Source organism: Hetaerina americana, unplaced genomic scaffold (genome assembly GCF_022747635.1).
Source record: "Hetaerina americana unplaced genomic scaffold, ioHetAmer1.1.p SCAF_11, whole genome shotgun sequence".
NCBI classification, from domain to species: domain Eukaryota; kingdom Metazoa; phylum Arthropoda; class Insecta; order Odonata; family Calopterygidae; genus Hetaerina; species Hetaerina americana.
The window spans coordinates 11,813,792-11,834,474 of record NW_027286181.1 but is presented as its reverse complement, the minus strand read 5'-3'; the positions used below and the strand labels follow the sequence as shown (position 1 = coordinate 11,834,474).

The window sequence follows — 20,683 nt, the reverse complement described above, 5'->3', positions numbered from 1 at the left end:
CACAGCTTTCATTATATTCCCAGTCCCAAGAAAGAATTTGGATAGCTTAGAACGCATTCCTTTGAGGAAAAATCACTTGAGGGGAATTCGGGGATTGTTAACGAACTTATAGAGAGATAGGGCATCTTGGACAAAAAAGGAGTAATTCGATGGTCATGCCTGCCCTTTTAAATTGTAAATGAACAGGAAAATGAAATGCCACTGACATCGAACATCCCGTGCAGACCTCCCCTCCCATTTCTACCCTCTCCCGCTTCCAACCACTCCTCCCCGTCCTAAATAGCTGCTGTTATGATACGTCTCACCGCGATCTTTCATTCTTCTAAAAAATATTTAAAAGAAATCTGGGGCTTCCCATATTAATAACGCAAAACTATTTGAAGGACAAATGACTTTTCTCGCAATCCAACCCCGTCTATCATGTAAGAAGCATCAGCAGTTGGATTGGATAATGGTAATAGGAATCAAACACGGAGAACTATCGAAAAACCAACATCATTTGAATTGAACGATTTGGCAATCTATTCTAACTTACTCCCGTCGGGTTCTATGCAATAAATCATACAAAATCATTCTTTTTTTTGCTCTCAGGTCTTCCATGATGATGGACCGTGAGCTTCTGATATCGCGATAAACCACAATACGTTTTTTATTTAGTTTCTAAGAGGTCGAGCCACAAAGTCATACAGTAACCATGCCTGATGCGGTATTCGAACCAGCAATCATTAGGTGTTTGGGGGTCACTTCGCTTTACTAACCTACTCAGTCGGTATTGAAGCTGAAACAAATTCATCCGCACAACGCTTAATATAATAGTTATATAGGTAAACGCAAATTTGAAATATGAAAATTATCTACTAGCTAGAAAATAGTTGGGCAACAGGGTAAACAAAGTTTTAATATTTCCCTAGGTTGAAAACCAGAATATGAACGTGTCTTTGCATGAAATTACGGAAAACTTCAAGACAAAAATTGCGATTATCTCCATGCAATGCTAGAAAATAATCAACATTCTACTTGTACTCAAGATAACTTATCTGAGGTTTAACTCGATGCTTTAAAAGCTCGAGCCTTTTGTTCTGATCACAAAATGACGGACCCAAGTTGAGTGTAAAAGTGCCCTATCTAAGACAGAACCGGATGATGACACAGAAAACCTTTTATGACTCGACGGAGAAAACTTGTCGTTTAAAAGTTTAATGCCTATTCCAAAAATGGTTTAATGATAGTAGTGGGACGAGTGCAAAAAAAGGACGAAAATGTTTTTTTTTCAGCCACCAGCTTTTAAACGAATACCTTTATGTTACACTGCATATCATAATTTACGCCTCTTGTTGTAACACACCTTTCAAAGCACTATCGTGGCAACTCGCAGGATGTGCCACAGCTGGAGATAAAGCGAACAATTACATTCGGCAGGAGTTTAATCACCGATTTGCAAAACAAAGAGTTTGTCATCCCAACCAGATATCGTTACCAATGTCCAGTTAATGCCACAAAATTACCCTAAACGTTTGGAATCAAAAATCTTTTACCGTTAATTTTGTTTCATAAATCATTTCCTAAACATCCCCAGCACGTTCAGGGAATTTCGCCACATTATGATGCATTGAGATTCCATAAAAAATTTAAAATTGAAATTGAAAGTTGGCATGCACAAATCCACAGTATTCGTTTGGAATCGAACGAGGCACATCGACAGAATCGAACTTTTTCAAGGTGATATGAACTTGAAAATGAGCTTTTCCCTTTAACATTGATTAAAATTGAAGATGCCAATCTCCAAACCCAGCTCTGATAAATAAAATTTATAAAACTCGACAAATTAAAACATTAGTCTAAACACGGATCAACACACAATTCAACCAAAAAAAATAATTTCAATCCTTGGTCGGATTTGGGATTGTTCAACCCTTTCAGGGGAACGCATTCGATTTGAAGAGAGCCTTTTTTCATTTGGCCGACCGACTGCGTTCTCCCGATGCACTCGGGGAGACAATTCTATAGGCCGGGCAATGCGGAGCGTCATCCTGGCCTTCTAAAGATTGCGTCAATCGGCTGGCTTAAAGGAGTTCGCTTCCAAACGGCAAGGGTTGCGAAATTCATCTCTCTCTCGGCGGGCGGGATCAGACTCCTTCGAACACAAACCTCATTCCCCCTCCACACCCACTCGGCAAAAATATTTTCGCAACAAGCTCACCTAGACGATCCACCGATGATTTTTACAGTCACCACTTAAAATCCACAGTTCCGAGTTTTTATTCTTTAATGCATCAATCGCTGGCCATGGAAACTAGAGGAGAGCGTGTTTATGCCACATTCTTCGCAAATTACTTCGGGACAGCGTTCATTCGACCCAAATTCTTCTCCGTGAGGTTTTATAAGGTCTTATTTTGAGCCAAGTCTATGTTTGACTATTCATCAAATCGATAATGGGCGCTCAGATTTGTAACGCATTTATTGTTATTTGGTATTCTACCATTTAAGGTAACAAGACAGGGGTGTCCGACAGCCAACTATCGAGAAATCCCCCGAGTTTTTAAGGTTTTTACATGGAATATTTCTAGTTTTCCATTTCACAATACCAAATAAATATTTTGTTATTGTGAAATCAGCGTTTCACAATACCAAACAAGTCCATGTTTGTTCAAATAACGGTCATGAGTTACGTTATATGCAATGGACGGTTGGTAGGCTCATTGTATGTACGAGGGTCATCCGGAAAGTAGTACCCGTTCGTGCCGCATGAAGTGCTGACGACGCGAGTAGCCGCTGGACGAGGTCAGATAGCTTCAGTGGCTTGTCTGCCTTCTCTGAGCCAAGTTGCGTGACGCTAGCATTGCCTGTGTTGTTTCTGTGATTGTTTACAATGTTTAAAAAAATTGAGAACGCCGCCAGTTGTGAAGTGAGGGCAGTGATTAAATTCCTCAATGCAAGAAACGTTCGCCCATGTGATATTCATCGCCAATTAAAGGAGGTGTATGGAGACAATGTAATGGACGAGTCGTCTGTTCGGCGGTGGTGTCGCAACTTCAACATGGGGAGGGGGAACACACACGACGATGAGCGTTCGGAGAGACCGTCTGTCATTACAGACCAACTGGTGAGCTCAGTTGACGAATTCGTGAGGAACGATCGGCGCGTCACAATTGATGACATCTGTGAGCATTTTCCCAATGTTTCTCGAACAATTGTTCATGAAATTGTTAAACACCATCTGCATTATGCAAAAATTTGTGCAAGATGGGTCCCTCGCGTATCTCAATGAGCTGGCGGCGAAGGACTATGCAGCAGGAATACAGAAACTTGTCACACGTTATGACAAATGCCTTAATTTGCTTGGAGATTATGTTGAGAAGTAGTTTAAAGTATCCTCTTTCAAATAAAATTTTTTATGTTTGTTAATATTTACTTTTGTGTCTATTTCACGAACGGGTACTACTTTCCGGATGACCCTCGTAATATCGGGCGCATAACGGGAGTGTCTTGCCGTATGCCGGAATCATACGTAAATTCCTGAATATTGTCAACTACGCAACCCAGATCAGATATTGTCTAGCATATTATTGATATTACGAGGATTTCTAGGAAAATAAAGCCGATAATACGGGGAAAAAGAGTGATGAATATATTTATTTATACAATTTGAACTCATCAAAAAGAACGGTACCATAAATAGTAGTACTATAATTTCATTCGCGTTAAACATGCGTAAAAATCATAATTATTCAGGCACCACAGTAAAACGAAACTTAAAATTATTTTAAGTTAAACCTCAAATATTCAGAAAAGAACATGTTTAGGTCCTTGTCTTCACGTAAAGCGCGGAAGACTGCCTCGACCTGTGCCGAACCTTACTGGAGCGTCTCTCAATGGAGGGGCAAGGTATAAGAAGAACAGAGACATCTCTAGGCGCGAAATAACTGTCTCTCTCCGACGCATATGAAAATAACAGGCGAGGAACTTTTCTTCGTGCAATTCGGCAAATACCGATTTTTCCAAATCATCCAGAACTAGCTTTCCGAAATAGCGAAATTCCCGGAGTTTTTTTCATGCGTTCCCTGTTGGCAGACACTATTTCCAATAATCATTATCGCCATACATATATTCTGTGAGAAGCCTATCGGATAGATTTATCTATTTATGTCTCCTTAGTAGACGCACAGCTGATAAGTTCATAGTAATTAAAATATCGCTCGAACGAGATTTACACAGGCTACAAGAGAAATTTTCAATGATAAAAAGTAACATCCAAGATAACATTCATAAAGGTGGTAGGAAAACCAATTTTTTCAATTCTATTCAATTTACCATTTTGTGCAGTTATGCCATTTTTTTACTCATAAGTTTCAGCCCAACCAGAGACACGGAAGTTACTCTGGATAGATCCTAATTAAACTTGGAAATGTGCGCACGAACTAATTTTCTACCAAATTACTACCTAATATGACTGCCTTTATCGATAATCGACTACATCCTGGAATAAGTTCGAGAGTATTGTCATAAAAGTTATTACATTGGATAATCATGACGACTCTGTACGAAGAGAGCATTTTATAAAATAAATCCAATTATTATGCTCATAAATCAACATAACGTTAACAAAACTGAAAAGTTTATTTCTGAGCTGAGAAAAGATTTCTATGGGTAAACAAATTTCAAGTTTTTCCGAGTGACAAAGAAACAAGATAAAAAATAGAACTCTGTACGTTGCTTATTCTCTGAAAGGTTTAACCATGTCGCTGCTCTCATTTCTTCTTTCGTGCGAGCCTCTTTGCACTAGCATACCAAGCCCATCATCAGCATTGGTTGACTGTAGCCCTACAATCTACCCTATCTGATGCTAATTGGCTTACTTCCTGGTATTTTTTGCGATGTACTTTCTTCTATATTTGTCCCCTGTACTTATCCCTTGGACTTCCTCTTGGGACTATTCCATCTATTTTTCCTTTTACTATCGTATTCTTAACGAATCCATCGTGCCTCAAGAGTGTGACCAATCCATTTGGTTCTTCTTTTCTCTATGGTGTTCCATTCGGACCGTTCTTCGTATACCAAGCGCACGCCACTTAAATTATCATCCGTATGTAGGCCGTTCTTGGGGTCATCCTTTCGATCTCCTACCCAAAGAAATTTCCCTCAAATGTATATTTCCGCGTATGCACACTAAAAATAAAAAATATTCAAAAGTTTACATATTGACATCCCATTCGACATATATTGACATACTTCGCCCTTATGCAATTATTATCCCATTCCACTCGGAACCTTGATAATAATTCGTTTATTTTATTGACACGTATACAACGAGAATTTCCGGCAACCGAGTTCTTCGGGTATCTTGAGTAATCGAGCGAATACTGAAAATTTCATACAAAATCTTGCAAAATAGAACACAATTTCATAAAAGGAATAATAGACGCCAACATGATCTTCCTACGATAAGTTATCAAGGGGCTCTACCTAGCTTTAAGTACTGGTGCTCAACAACAGATGTCACTTTTTCTACTCCTGAGCTCATAACAATGACTAATTAAGTTACCAATTTTAATATTCCGCCAAGCATACATTTCCAAATGCATCGAATCACATAATCACTTTCACATGCACCATATATAAATTACCTATGGGCATCTCTGGCAGTGTTGTGTAGGGTTCCACGCACCCTAGCGGGTGGTTTTCAGGGCACCAGGTAGATAAATGAGCAAATACATATTCGTTCACATGCATTAACTCAAATATGTGCATGAATGGCTGATGCCCCGAAGGCCCCACGCACTCGCGACTACTTGTAAGGATTAATGTAGTTGAACGGTGTGGATGCCAAGCTATGCCAAGCAGTTCGCAGCAAATGAATGATAAATCGTACTGGAGGGCCAAGTTCATCCTTCCCGGTAATCTTTTGCGGGAGCGAATTCTGTTCCGTCGACTTCCTCTAAATTTCAACGGCTCGATTTTAAGCGACTGATATCATTTAAATTTAATATCATCATACCGGGGTCGACACGGAGGGAATTTGAAAACCAAATGAAGCCTTTCAAAATCCAATAATGCTGCTCTGTTGAGAGGATTTTCTAATGATACCGGGCCGATTATCGGTTTAAATAATCCCTTCCCAGACTAAGGAAGAGTTTTGCTTCTTACTTTTCGTTAAAGTAAACACAAACTGCGCTTTCCTTTTAACTCTTGACCTTAATGGGAGATCAAAACAAACTATTCATAGACGCAGTGAGACCCAACGGGGAAGGTGTGAGCGGTAGAAATGCGTCCGCAGGATTTGCAGTCACATTACTTGAATGTGTTCCGAACAAATGAAAAATCGGATTTCCCAGAGCGGCATTTTGCCAGACTTTCGATTGAGAGAAAACCGTTTTCGCATAATAAATTATCGTATACCTTTGACATTAATGAACGATCCTTACAATTCGGACTAATCATGCAAGCTATACGGAACGATTGTAATGGACAATGCCATTTTATACTTCCTTTAAGCATTAAGACTGCCATCGAGGGCACAGAAAACTCACTTATAAAGTTCAATGAAGTAATAAACTCCAACGATTGCGAACTCTCTATTACGGAGAGAACATTTCCATTTCCAAAGAGGAGCGGAGGAGGAATTGGATATGACGAGAAAAGGCATCGTTTAGGGTTTTCAGGCCAAGGATAGAATTGGGAGAGGAAATAATTCCTATCCAACGGGGATACGTAACGATTTCAGTTAAAGTCACGAGATTGACGATAAAACGAATAAAAATGTTGCCGTACCCTTTCCCCATCCTTCGATTCCTAAATTAAACGCAATAGAACAATCGCATCCTGATCCAATTCCTAAAAATACATTCCGATCCCCAAACAATTACTTACAACATACATGTAGTTAGCAACACCGAGAGGAAGCGTCATACATTATCGTTCACTTTTGCAAGTGAACGGACAGATTATAACTTCAATATTTGAGTGGCCTCGGATGAGAACCGATGCGAATTTCTTCGCCAAACACGAAACCATAGTCACACGATGACAAATCCGTAGGCCGTGTGAGTCACGTTCATTGCGTAGTTATTATTTCAGAGTTAAGTGCGCAGATTCTAATTAACTACTAGGAACATGTGGAAAAACAAGATGATTGGTTGGTTGCGACATTTTCCAGGGCGTTTATCTACATGACAAATCAATGCAAATATAAGTAATAAGCCGTTCGAAGCAAATTCCAGCCGTGAATTCTGCCCAGATCCTAGCAGAATATGCGACCGATTAGGAAAATGAAATTTGGCAGAAAATGAAGCATGAACAGAATGGATAATATCATGCCAGCAATTTGAAAATAACTATTTGAGGACAGGTCTTTGGAATGCCAAGTAAATGGATGGCACTAGGATAACAATGATGATAATGTCTTAAAAACTGCGTAGTAGTATCTTCGCTTTTGATTGATGAAGATTGGAGAGGAATGCGGCAATTAAAAAAGGAGCTGAATACACATTTTAATGTCATAAGAAAGACAAACTATACATGCAAAACAAAATATAACATAGTTATTACATTTTTAACCTAATGATAGGAGTGGTAGGATTTAAATCAACCGAGTACGACCAAACGTGGTGGAATTTTTTATAATTAAGAAAACTCTTCGTACTGTCAAAATATTTACTCATTATAGTATGCAATGCGCGTTGTAACACCTAGGTGTCGTTATCAGCATCTTAACCAATGATGTCGCTTAGGCGTTGAAACGCGCGTTGTACTATTACATTCTGATAAATAAACCGATTCCCAATACATAATCTTAATTATGATGTTTACAGCAAGGGATTATCATTCAAGCTATACGAATGAACGCCTTAAGTGCTCGAAGGAATTTTATACTTTCCTTTTAACATTAAAACAGTCAAATTGACCACAAAAAGTGTTCTTATTTATAAAATGGTACCATTTATGGTACTAGGACAAAGTAACGCAGTCGTCACCACTCGAAATCCTTGCACAGCCTAGCGCATGGCAGCAGAAAAAGAGACAGCAGGGACGCCGCGAATTTGGACTTGGAGTGTGAGGACGATACTGAAGACAAGGCAGTGAGAGAACACCGAGCGCGAAGAGATATAAACAAGGTCTTTCCCAAAAGTAGTATGACAGTTTCCCCCGGATAGGGTGACGGACGAGCGGCGGTTTCTCTGGCTGGGTTCGAGGGAGGGGAGTCTCAGGAAAGGCTGAAGGCTGGTAGCAGTCGGCCTTCGCGGAGTGCGGGTCGTTCGTTTGTGAAACCTCTACAACGTGACCACGTTACGCTCCTCCGCCATGAACCGGTTATTGGAACAGCGCTACGCCATCAAATTTTGCCTGAAACTGGACAACACCGGGAAAAAGACTCATGCCATGCTCAATGCAGCTTACGGTGATTACAGCATGGTAGATGGGGTGTTTTAGAGTGGCACAAGTTGTTTCGGGAGGGTAGAAAAGATGTTGAAGACGCCGAACGTTCAGGAATCCCTTCGACCTCAAAAAGTGACGAAAAAATTGCAAGAATGAAGGTTTTGTTGGTCGGGGATCGCAAATTAAATGTTCGCATGGTTTCTGATGAACTTGGCGTTCCTAAAAGTGATAGTCATCGGCTTGTGACCGAAAAAATGGGCATGGGAAAGGTGTGTGCGAAGTTGGTTCCGCGAGTGCTCTCGGACGAACAAAAGGAAACTCGCACGTGGTTTTGAAAAGAACTTCTCGACCATGTGAGTGAGGATCCAAATTTTTTGGACCACACTTCTTCCTTTTCCCCCGCCTCTAATCCATGCTGTAAGGACGTTATCACGGATCGGCGGAAGCGTTACAACAAGCCGTGACGAGGGAACTTAGCAGCATTCCAGGCGTCGCTTTCGAGAATTCGTATGAGGCTCGGAAAACCCGGTGGCAGCAGTGTGTGGACGCACAAGGGTAAGACTTTTCAATTAATGTATCAATTCTGGTAATATATTTTTTTAATCGACTCAGTCCTACAAAATTTACGATACAGACCTTGTAGACTTGATATATCTTTGCAAGGAGAGAGGGAAAGATAGCGGGGATTATTGGTGCGATACACGTAGTGGCGGTGTAATATATAGGGAGTTAAGCGTTAGATAACAAGTTCGTCAAAGGATTACAATCATTGCTTAGCAAATGGCAAAGTCAGTGTGACAAATGAAATATGGGATGAGAATTAACTATAAGAGAGCGAAGGGAATGGGATTATCATGAAATGGGAAGGTTAAGATAAACATTAAAGCCGGAGATACGAGGGTCATCCGGAAAGTAGTACCCGTTCGTGCCGCATGAAGTGCTGACGACGCGAGTAGCCGCTGGACGAGGTCAGATAGCTTCAGTGGCTTGTCTGCCTTCTCTGAGCCAAGTTGCGTGACGCTAGCATTGCCTGTGTTGTTTCTGTGATTGTTTACAATGTTTAAAAAAATTGAGAACGCCGCCAGTTGTGAAGTGAGGGCAGTGATTAAATTCCTCAATGCAAGAAACGTTCGCCCATGTAATATTCATCGCCAATTAAAGGAGGTGTATGGAGACAATGTAATGGACGAGTCGTCTGTTCGGCGGTGGTGTCGCAACTTCAACATGGGGAGGGGGAACACACACGACGATGAGCGTTCGGGGAGACCGTCTGTCATTACAGACCAACTGGTGAGCTCAGTTGACGAATTCGTGAGGAACGATCGGCGCGTCACAATTGATGACATCTGTGAGCATTTTCCCAATGTTTCTCGAACAATTGTTCATGAAATTGTTAAACACCATCTGCATTATGCAAAAATTTGTGCAAGATGGGTCCCTCGCGTATCTCAATGAGCTGGCGGCGAAGGACTATGCAGCAGGAATACAGAAACTTGTCACACGTTATGACAAATGCCTTAATTTGCTTGGAGATTATGTCGAGAAGTAGTTTAAAGTATCCTCTTTCAAATAAAATTTTTTATGTTTGTTAATATTTACTTTTGTGTCTTTATTTCACGAACGGGTACTACTTTCCGGATGACCCTCGTATTAAACCTGGAAAAGTAGAACAGTTCAGACATGTAGGAAGTGTTTTTGAGGAGCGAGGGCAGAGCAGTGTGGTCATAAAAAAGAATAATGAGTCAGCTGACGAGAGACAACATCAGTAAAGACTCAAAGAAAAGACTACTGAAAACTTAAGCATGGAGCGTATTTTGACATGGCTCGGGAATTTAATTCGTCGAGGCAAGGGGATGAGGGTAGATTGGAGACTTCCGAGATGAAGGCGTGGAGAAGAATGGAGAAAATAAAATGAACTGATAGAAAAACAAACCAATGAAATTCTAAGCATGATTTAGGTAGAGAAACGGCTATTGAGAGACATCCGAAGAATTCAGGACAATTAGATGCAGGAGATACTGTGGGCGGTATTATAGAGGAGGATGCTGGGAAAGCGAAGTGGATGGAAGGAAAGAATTGGCATTTTCGGTGGAATTAGGGGAGGTAGATGGTACGCAGAGCCAATGACTGAATTACAGTATGTAGTAGCATAGAGTTTAAGAGAGTTTGCGTCATGTTATTTAGGGCTTAAAAGTACAGTACATAGTGTGCAGTGCCAGGATCCATCAAAAACCTACCCTAAGCCAGCAGACTACTGCTAATAACAAGCATCAACTGAAATTATACTTTTATTACGCATTTCAACAAAACCTCTCAACCGGACGTAATTTGATTAAATAATCTTTTATAAATATTGATTAACTAACTAATTAATGTGGGCAATTACACCTATTGCAGTGCACTCACGACATCTGAAAATGAGAAGGGTGAGATTGATACCTAATTAACGACTGCATGAGAGGGTAATTGAATGGAACAGCTCAATTCGATTTGGCTTTTATTTTTTTTAATACAACCCATTACATCCCCTTCGACGCATTGCTTTCATTTGCGTCCCCTAGAGCAAAAGTAGGAGCGAAATATTTGCGGATTCTATCCCTCTTTTTATTCCCTCGCTTCCCGTAATGCTTTTGAACTGAAGGTGAATCGCTAAATCGAAACCGGTTCGTAAGGCTCACCTGAATATTCTACCTTGAAAAAGAAGTTTCCATGGATGTTCTGCTTTATTTGGCGCAAACTCGTCACGCTCTTCCGAGCGTGTAAAATCGCGAAGCGAATACATTCGGCATCTAGCCAAACGAGGAAGATGAATGCAATATAAGAGATGGATCAAAGCTATCTAGATAGAATTTTCAGTGAAAACTTCAAGTTTTAATTACGTATAAATCAGAGTGCGAGAGACATTTCAATTGCGTACAAAGAGCTTTATTTATCACCAAATAATGAATTAGTAAATAATATGCAAGAAATCTCTCACTAATGGGACACTTAGTAATTAGCGCCATAAAATCCTAGTATGAAATAAGAATAGATGGTACCTTAGGGTGAAGAGAGTGATAGCTAATTTAACAAGTGGGAATGGAGTTTCAATTTAACAAGTCTTGCAGCGATTATAATCTAATTGGACAGGAACAAACAATATATAAACACATAAAAAGATCACTCATACGTATTTCTTGATCATTTCGATATAATTCTGCTATGCCAGCAGTCATTACTTCTATATATTCCGATGAAGACGGAGCAGAATTCCGTCGAAATAATCAAGAAATAACGTGCGCGTGATCTTGTGTTTCTATATTGTTTGTTGCTGTCCAATTTATTATTCGGCACTTACGTGTTACGTCGACGAAATCATCTATATATATATATATATATATATATATATATATATATATATATATATATATATATATATACACACACACACACATGCATACGTATATATATATATAATAATATAATATTAATAAAACGAAATCTTCTGTTAATAAATTTCACCCGATCCTGATTGGCCATCACCACCATTTACTAGAGTTCTCCTAAGAAAGAGTTGGAACCCTATTCCGATACCCAAATGTGATGCAATCCTCATTTACTAAGCGTTAAATCCAAAATCAGCTTTTAATCAGATATAATGCGGTATCTTCCGAGAGTAGCTCTCCATCACATGCATGCATGAATATATATTTGCTCATGTTGATGGCCTAACACCTACCTCCACACGCCCCAAGGGAATATTATGTAGACGTAGAACATTCACTTAAGAATGTTTTAGTAACACGAACACATTTTCAAATAGGAGGAAGACCATACAACATATAAGTATCACAATAATATTACTGAGAGATAGATAATCGTCTTTACGTCTGGGCGAGATGGAGAATATGGAGTCTCTTCTACCACCTTACCCCTGAGAGAGAGGTGCTAGACATGGGAAAGGGCACTTAATGGGGAAGTACAGCTGAAGTCGATCATCCCATATATTATAATACTAACGATGGACGAGCAAATAATTTGGAAGAAATCCTATTTTATAATCTAACAGCATTTAGTATGTGTGAACTCATTTGTGCTGCAAGTGTTGTCCTCTAATAGCCCATGCTCTACGGTCTAGCGGGGTATTGTGTAGATGAATAACAAATGCATCAGCTGCATTTCCCCCTCCCTGTGACACGAACGTCAATTCGAATACCTTCCCTTGGCGATCGATCCAATTTTCGCCAATCTTCATTCCCCCTCACACCTGATTCCGTCTGTTGATGGTGGTTCAATCGAAGCGTACAAATATATAGAAAACCCGCAAAACAAGTTCAATTGCTGGGAACGGATGGCCTCCGTTATTCGAAAAAAAGTCGGGGCGTTCCGCGCAATTGAAACAAGAGAAACTCGCTTTTGAACGATGTGATGGTGGGGGGGGGGGGGTTAGACAACGCGCGAACACGTGATTAGTTCACGAGTCGCGTCTGCGTTTCCTGGCGATCGTCTGTCGAAGTCAGATCGCCCCGAATCACAGGTGGACGGGCATACGTACCTAGATGGCGTTGGGGTGGAGGAGGTGAGGTTTATATTTTGTTTGGGAAAGAAAAGACGAGGGGGCTGTCTGAGAAGAGGGTTGTGGGGAGAGGGGTGTGGGGGAGGCAGCAGAAAGGGACATACCTGCGTGTGTCGACAGGTACCACGTGACGAACTCATGAAGCTCGTCCTCCGTGATTCTAATCGCGTCCGGGCCATAATGCACCGGGGAATACATCTCCACGTCCATGATTGGAGCTCCTTTGATAGGCTACAAGAGGGCTTGTATATCACGTCCGTGGGGTCAAACTGGTCAAGGTGCCAGCGAGAAAAGAACGCGGGAACGCCTTCTGACAACCTGAGTCGTCACTCCTGCCAAATGACAAGGGTTGAATAACCCTGGCGGCGATAGACAACACCCTTTCGGATCGAAGAAATTAACAAGTGAACTCCAGGCCAATCACTACGTAGAGGTATCCCGAAAAAAATGAATTGTGCGTTAAATAATGGCATTAACACGCTAGCTCACAGTTTAAGAAGGCGTGAGCTCACGTGAGTTTGTGTGTGTGGGTTGAATTGCAACACCGCGCGCTCCGAAGTAGTCCACGCATTGCGCCACAAAGCTACAGCGATGGTGCAGAAAATCTTTCGGGAATAATCCAACTTCGGTGATAACGCTGAACGCCCAACGAAACACAGATTTAAATATTAAAAAAAAACACCCCAGCAATTGAACAATGTCCAATTACGGGAATAGAGAACTCCCTCGAAGATCACTCACAGGTCACAGATTTAATAATTGCACAGTGTGGGAACACAGTTCTCCGTCGTTTTTAAAAAATATGTATTTATTGATAAAACTGAGTAAAATTTTTAAAAATCACAGAAAACAGCCGAAGAAAGCTGCCTCGTCGCACTTCACAAACCGCACTAAACCTCAAACCATCAGCGAAGAAATGGAAGACATTACTTCACGTCGAATGGACAGTATTAATCGTTGATTCACGACCCGTTGCAGAATCTCCTCATCGACTCGGGTGGGAGTAAACTTCTTCCTTCGCCAACGGAACCCTCTTTCGATTAATCCAGCACGGAAACAGATGCACAAACAAAGCACACGCGACAGTTCAAAAACAAACCGGCGATACTCGAATTAAAAACACGCAAACATAAAACAGTTGAAGCTCTCCGAAGCGCAGCATTATTATTCCACTCTTGGAGGTTTGACTAGAAAGGCCGAGTCGCAGTTTTTTCGTTCCTTCTTTTAACTATAAGAGCCTCATCTGCGTGAAAATCTGAATATGCAATCGAGAGAAAAGAAAACTTCGACCGGGCGAAAACGTCTATTGGACGCCGGCGGAGAAAGCAGACGAGAGGCGGGACCAGTCAACGGTCGTCTGAACCAACGAAGCCGCTCAGAAGATAGGCAATCCTCCCAAGACTCGCAGCGAGTCGGCAACTGAGCGACTGGCCCACGGTTTCCCTCAAGGTGATGTAGAGAAGAGGGAGGGGGTGGGAGAGGGAAGGGAGAGACAGGAGGAATGAGGTATAACGTGCGTAACGAGGGGATTACGAGTGGGAGGGGAAATAGGGGAGGTTGGAAATGGGGGGTGGGGGTTGGTACGACCAGCTACCGGTACAAACAGCGCATTCGTAATCCCACTGATAAAAGGTAGGCAGGTCTCGAAATGATAATTTTGTTTGACGTTCCTCCGATAGAATTTTTTTGAGGCAAAAATTCAATTAATATCGCATAGTCTCTCCAGTCATTGCCCTCTTCAATTAAAAATGTTTTCTCTTACCCCACTCCCCTTCATTCGGTTCTGACATACCTCTCCTCTCTCTACCCCTTTCTCGCTTCTTTCTCCCAACGATCTTGCTTGCATCTCATACGTATTACCCTAATCCATTATCATCCTTTCTATTATCTATATTGAGCATCCCAGAGCCTGTTTTCCTCCTCTGTCTAGAGAAAAATTAAAACGTTTCCCACCGGTTTCCACACAACCAACTTTTTAGAGAGCGCTAAGTCCCCACGAAGATGAAACTAGAATTGCGAGCATTTGAAATGTCTATAATTTTCAATTGAAAACAAGATTCTTTAACGCCACTTTGGGTGCACGAGAAATACGGGCTATCGCTTAAGAAGATCCTTTCACTATCTGTTAATATGTTGTGGTATAATTATCGATGAGTTGTAAATTAGGTAAGAGAGTATATTTTTAGGCAGGTACAGGGTTTTTTCATGATGAGCGTCATTCAAAACTGAGGGTATGGAAGAATACCTATACGATGACGGTACGTGGGATAGAAGTATTTACCTCAATATTTTCACATGTGGATACATCCACCAAAATAACGCAATAGTTACTATTCTGTCTCTAATAACAGTTATTATCTAGTATCAGCTTTTCCCTGACATTACGCAATGCACAGGAATCAATAGACTCCATTGACTAAAGAGGTAGGTGCGGTTTCTAATCATATTTCCGTGGAAAATTGATTGGATTTTTCACCCTAACTAAACAGTTCGGTTCCAGGAACTTCTGCAGAAAGTTGCGTCGAATCCCTAATATTTAATGTGTTTTACACAAATAAGACTTTTTTTGAGCGTGTCAACTGACAAATAGGTCTTTTATCTCTACCGAAGAATTCTTGATGCCGCCAATCAATTTTGTTAAATAAAAAATGGCTGTGTACCTAGATAGTATATACACTTCGCAAATTGATTAAGATCTCCACATAACTGAAAAAAAGTGCGCAGTGGTGCGCAATTCCTGTTTTATCAAACGCTAATCTCGGTGCTTAAGAAAAGGGAGATATCTTTTATTTCATAGAAGGAGATGGATTTTCAGTTACTTTTGGTGACTTTCGATCAACCAAGTAGAAAAACGTACGTATGTGCTGAGGAAATGGATTAAAATACTCAAACTAATGATATAAGGAAGTCTTAACTTAAACCTCTGCTGTGCATGAAAATCCTGACCAAATGATCCAAAGAACAAGCCCATCGTTGAATGATTTACTGAAATTTTTAATCTTTAAAATATTACCTTTTTGGGAAATGCTAAGTACCCGCTAGTTCTTCGATCAGAATTGTCGGGTAAACCACTAACAATTAACATCTTAGACGTGTCTACTGATATGAGATCTTAAATCACAAACTTAATTAAGAATTCGGTATGCTGACAATAATTCACAGCTGATGACATTTTGGGAGAGGAAGCAGGAGAGAAGCAGCTACAATTAATATGGATCATTTAAGGTAAATGTTAATATTTCGGCCCCTGGTAAGGAAATTGCTAAATGCTATTTGCAGGAGAGATGCATCAACTCGGAGAAGAGGTATACGACCGAGAAAGACACGCTGATATGGAACGGGATTTTGTGCGGTGCGGAAACATGGTCATTGAGGCAAGATGATAGGTGCAGATTTATAGATGCTTTTGATATGTGTGTGTGGATGAAAGATGGGTGTGGGAGGAGAGGGGACGGATGGGAGAGATCCGAAGGAAGCCGGAAACGTGGATGCAGAGCATTCTGATTGGCGATGGAGTGTTGAGGACTGTTATAACAGGTGATAATGTTGGGAGGCGAGGTAGAGCCGGAATGAATGGAGGTAGGAAGTATGAGGTATTCAAGGGTTTATCGCAATGTGGCGTTTTACATGTATTTCTTGATATGTGAGACCAAGAAATGTAGCTGTATTCAGTCTGCGCCATTCCAAAACCTATTTTAAAAGGTAACTACCCAAAAGCAATCATAATAATTTTATCGAAATCCCTTCGTTTGATGATTCCATTCCTACGGATTGGTCGGAAGTATAAAGTTACACGTATTTTAGAAAACATTAAGATGAATGCACAATGGGTGATACATGGATAATTAGATAGTATTAGAATGCACGGTTTGGCGGCAGGATACGTTTAACTAAAGTGATACATGTATTCACCCATTACACCACACAGAAGGTCTAGTCAGCCTCCCAGTTGATCCCACCAAATCATTGCCGCGCGCTGCCAGCAATACGAAATCAACTGGATATAAATGCCGTGAAATTTTCTAAAATTAATATCTATCTACGCAATATAACTATATCAACTCAATAGTGGAGAAATAATCGTTGGAACATACCCCCACTCATGTTATTATAGTCCTACTAACACTGTGGAAGTCGCGCCGAAAAACAAGCAGCAATCGAAAATTAGCTTATGACATTGGGTAAACATTTTATTTAGGTATCCAACGAGTTAATCAATCTAATTGAAAAAATATAAATGTAATCACTCTTTCAGGGTCAGATTTAGATATAGATTTTCGATGCGCTCATTTTGTTAACCCAGCAATTAAAAAACCTGTTCCACAAGAATGTGTGCTGGAAGGAAATATCCGTTAAGTATATTGCCGACATTTTTAATCCCCTCCCTCTACAATAAAACCCTTCGTAGCTGATAAATAATAGGGGAGAGAACATAGGCGTGTAAATTGGCGAGGGAGAGTGATTTTGGACGGAGTTGTTTTTGCAGATGATATTATTCTTCTCTTTACTGTTTGTTAATGATGTGTTAATGTTGTATACGTGTACCCAAACACATTATTTATCGTCCCAGTCGCTAAACTCAATGTATTATCAACATCGAGAAAAGTGAAATCGATCAAAAAGAAAAAGAATCTTATCAACGAATTAACAAGAATCCTAAAAAAAAACCCATCTGCCTCTTCTTCGAAATCACTAAAAAAAGCAGTGATTAAGGCAAGTGTTTATCAGTTCAAAGAACATGGTATGTTTACAGAAAAAGAAACAGACACGAGATAATAAAAGTCATTATGTGTTATCGTGCAGTAGTTCTCGAATATATTTGATTTTCACAGTGCCCACGGGATGTTTAGGAACTTTTTCGGAACAACATTTTAGCACCTATTCCATGAAAGGATATGTTGATTCAATTACAAATCCCTCCAACCACTTTTGAAAGCCACTGGAGTACCGCGGTCTCTCATACGTAGAAAGAGAACGATTTCCCAGCGAAGTAAAAGTGATGGAGTGATTCAAAAATTATAAACGTCGTTTACTATCCACGTAGTTCACTATACAGTCAAACAGTGTGAACTATTCCATCCCTCACACGTTCGAAAGCGGACATTAACTCCAATCCATGATGAATCACCATCTTTCGCTTAGGCACAGGTTGCAGAACGAATTGGATTAGGAAAAAACCTCAAATAGATGGTCATTATCCGTAATCTATGCCTTTTCTCGGTTTACGTAATGTCACCAATTACGGTTCAATTGATTTGCCTTTGTTCTTTGAGATAACGGTTTAGATTTACGACTTCGGTAAGTTAATAAATTGGTAACAATTCTAAAGGAGGGCTATCAACCCAAGAATAGAAAAAAATCATGATTTCTAATTAGTTTAAAGACTTTTCTCGGTTCTTGAAGTCCTCTTCGCAGACTTTTATTAGGCTTCCCAACAAAATATTAGGCCAGTATAAGTAGTTGCAACTGTTTTCATAAATCGAAAATTTTTATCTGAAATTCAGGTACAAAAAGCCATTATGGACTTGAATTTATCAAATTTCCACCTGATTACGCAAATGTTTGTTGATGTTTCAGCAAATATAACATCTCTCAGCCTTATAGTTCTGTCGGTTAAGCACATTCTTATGTTACAAGATGATTGTCTCTAAATCATGAAATTTTGTGTACGAGACGAGATATTCAATTTTTAATGCTAAACCACCGCTCTGTTGGCGCAGACCGAGTGGGTCGGTCCGGCATCAGCTGTCACAGCTGCGGGCGAGAATGAAGTTCATGGTATCGGCCGCAGCACTGCGATGTGGAAGGCAACGGGAAACCACCACATTATTCTCCCTATAATACGCAGCCTTGTCTTGCATTGAAAAAAATAGTAGAATGGAAAGATGTGGGCCGCAGCAAACCAATCCTACGTATGACTGAAATACTGATGATGATGAAACCATCATCAAAACGAATCACGGGCGCTTAGTGCATTGGAAACAATGTGGTGAAAACCGTATTTTTGCTTTTTTTCACTCTTTTTTCCAACAGAACAACGATAATCACATATGATACAGAACCTCATGATATACCCAATTATTCTCCCTCAATTTTCAGTTTCCACCTTTGTACTCATATCCCATCAATTTTAATGCACATAATTTTATGATAGGTACCTAAATTGTATACTGCTTAAGGAGAAATGAATACAATGCAAAGATAATATCTGTACTACTGTAAGAATTCCTGTATAATTATCGTTAGTCATCATATCGTTAGAGCAAACGGATGAGCCATTAAGAGATAAAAATGAGCGCAGGTGTGGCGAAATATGCACACAGAAAGATGAGTAAGATACTGGGTAGTAAGTCATAGATCAACTCAAGGAAAAGAACTGTCAAGTGGTTTGTGTGGAGGTGACGGTACGGAAGTCAAACATGGACACTTTTATAGAGACAAAGAACTAATAGAGCCTTGGGAGGCGTGGGCGTGGAGAAGAGAGCCGAGTATAAAATTGACCGATGAAGTGAAGATCGAATTAGCGCTGGATGGAGATGGCGAGGCTAAATAACATAACCATGAAGTAATTAATGGGATATGATTTGGGCTAATACTGAAATCTTTTAATTTTACAACCTGGTTTCAACAAAAAATGTTAGTCACCACACCTGATGATGACAGTTTTTCACTGATACGGGTTTCTGAAACGAAAAAAATTTTAATGGAAATGGATACTGAATTATTTTCAGCCGACGTCCGTGATTTACACCAAGTGATGGGCAAGTCTGTTGATTTTATCGAAAGGAAAGGAATTAGATAGACTACGTACTGAGGAGGGATTGTCTACTCAGAGATAAATATATTATGACGGAAAGAGAGCTGGAAAGAAGGATAAGAAGAGAAAGAAGGTGGGCAAATATGTGTGATCTCAAGAGGCAAAATGGGATTCACATATGAAGAGGAGAGCAGAGAACAACAACTTGATAAGATGCTCTAAAAAAAGAAGTTATCTCTCAGTTTACTAGATAATTGCTGGGCCTGTTGATAATTATTGCTCCACAGCAATAAAGAACGTAAGAGCCGATACCCATCAGCGACAGTATTGGCGCTTTTTCTCGAAACGGAAAAATGAGTGGGCAAGTTAATTGTCATTCGGGAAAATAAAATGTCTTCACTTAACTGATGGAGAAAATTTGAAACCTAACTGCCCCCCGAATTGGGTTATACGGGTATACCCTTTGATGTCACAGATTATAGACGCTATGCACGACGAAGTTATTCCGTTACGTTTCAGGCGGTGCTGGATGAGACTCTTCCTCGCGGCCAACGCCCCAGACACACAACCTCAATTTCCTGGAAAAGCCGAGTAATTGAACGGCTTTTCCGCCGTTGATCGCCGCCCGCGTCCATCCCCCAGCCACACCCTCCTTGTCGCCGCCTGAACGCGTGCCACTCCCTTCCCCTTGTGGCGACGACGATCGTGCCATCATTAAAGCCGCCAACCTGCCCACTGAAGGTAAGTTTTGGACGACCCTAACAACCATATCTATATTCTGCCCTGCAAGCCACTTAGGATGTGCGAAAAGGAGATGATTTAACTGCAGGCATGCAACATCACAGAGCTTAAATTTTTCTTAATCACCAGATACCAATAAATAGGTAAAATAATTCGAATAATGTAAATGATGATAAATACAGGTACGTAAATTTCGGTATCTAAGTCTGATTTGCCTCTTCCATAATTTTTGTCCCCTGGAGCAGTGGTTTACGGAT

At 40.4% G+C, this 20,683-nt stretch overlaps 1 protein-coding gene across 8 annotated transcripts in view; it reads right to left on the bottom strand.

Annotated features, from left to right (window-relative positions):
* mtd (TLD domain-containing protein mustard) overlaps nucleotides 1-20,683 on the bottom strand; it is a 902,673-nt gene that overhangs the window by 158,602 nt on the left and 723,388 nt on the right. Inside the window, exon 1 of one of the 8 annotated variants that reach the window (XM_071599406.1) lies at nucleotides 13,033-13,117. The exons of the other annotated variants lie outside the window; for them this stretch is intronic. The gene's annotated coding sequence lies outside the window, so the exon portion shown is untranslated. Of the gene's footprint in view, nucleotides 1-13,032; nucleotides 13,118-20,683 lie in introns of those variants that run through there. 8 annotated transcript variants of the gene reach the window in all.